Here is a 1223-nt window from a genome sequence, read left to right as displayed (position 1 = left end):
GCTCAAATCTCCTGTGTTACATACCAAACTGACACACAGCGTGCACAGGCAACCAAACTGTCTCAGGACCTCAGTGTTACTGATAGTCTATCCTTCATGATTTACATTTGGGCGAGAAAACAGCTGCGCAACTAAAGTTGTCCTGTGCGCGCTTAGCCTTACTTAGTGTAACTTTTTTTCTTCGAAAGTCTGGAGTAAATGTTAGAATTTTTATTCTTTAAAAGCTATGTCTTCAAAATGCACCTGTGTAAAACGTTCTTTTCGCTAAAAACGTTCACGTACCAAGGAATTTTAGAAATCTAAAGTTCATTTATCACGAATATTGTGCATAAAGAATACAGAACATAGCAGAAAATGATAGTTTAAGCGTACTCAGGAACACAACATATTCAGCTGCAGTGAGATCGCCAGTTGTTGTTGTTGTTGTTTTTCAGATACATAATTATGTTAGTAGACGCACATTGATAGTATTTGCTATCAGTACATGGGTGCTTGCAACCCAGTCTAGCCAAGCATTACAAATAAAAGGAAACGGAAAAAGGACAGTTAAGAAATAGGGCCGGCTATTAACACCCCACAGCCACCGGGTGCATTTTAAAATAACACTGTGACATCTAGAAGCCGGAACATAATATAATCTCTCCTCCCTCCCCCCCCTCTCTCTCTCTCTCTCTCTCTCTCTCTCTCTCTCTCTCTCTCTCTCTCTCTCTCTCTTTATCTTACCTCTCCCCTTAATAGTGAAGTGTCATGTCAGCTCTAATGTGAGTTGAACAAACCCCACCGCTGGAAATAACACACCGAGGCCCAAAGCATTCTGTTTCGGTAACTTAAATCCTGTTTCGCAGCTAAGCCAGAATCGTTGTGATAGCAGTAAGACTTAAGAGTTTAGGAAAGACCGCGTAATGTTCCGCTTTGAAAGAGCGGAGTGCAGTCGAAATTGTCCGAGAAGGCCACCCATTGTCGAAGAGAAAAGTAGTTATCTTACACATGTAGACGTCTTGGACAGTGTCAATTATAGTATTAGTATTTTAAAAAACCAAAGTGGCTAAGTATGTACTTAGATCTAGGTTTGGCCCTATTGACTGAAACTTGTTGAGTACACAGGTCTCATTAGATCTAGATCTAGTAATTATTCAAGTTTAGAATACATGCAAGTCAGGTTTTTGGTTTTGTCTGAAATACAAATACTTTAGGTTTTGCAAACTAAAAACTTCATTTTCAAT

General features: G+C 39.5%; 1 protein-coding gene across 2 annotated transcripts in view; it reads right to left on the bottom strand.

Moving 5' to 3' along the window:
- LOC101850508 (INO80 complex subunit B) overlaps positions 1-1223 on the bottom strand; it is a gene marked incomplete at its 3' end in the record, with an annotated part of 12359 nt that overhangs the window by 10420 nt on the left and 716 nt on the right.

This window comes from Aplysia californica, unplaced genomic scaffold, assembly GCF_000002075.1.
Source record: "Aplysia californica isolate F4 #8 unplaced genomic scaffold, AplCal3.0 scaffold00586, whole genome shotgun sequence".
Classification (NCBI taxonomy): domain Eukaryota; kingdom Metazoa; phylum Mollusca; class Gastropoda; order Aplysiida; family Aplysiidae; genus Aplysia; species Aplysia californica.
This window is presented reverse-complemented; position numbering and strand designations above follow the sequence as displayed.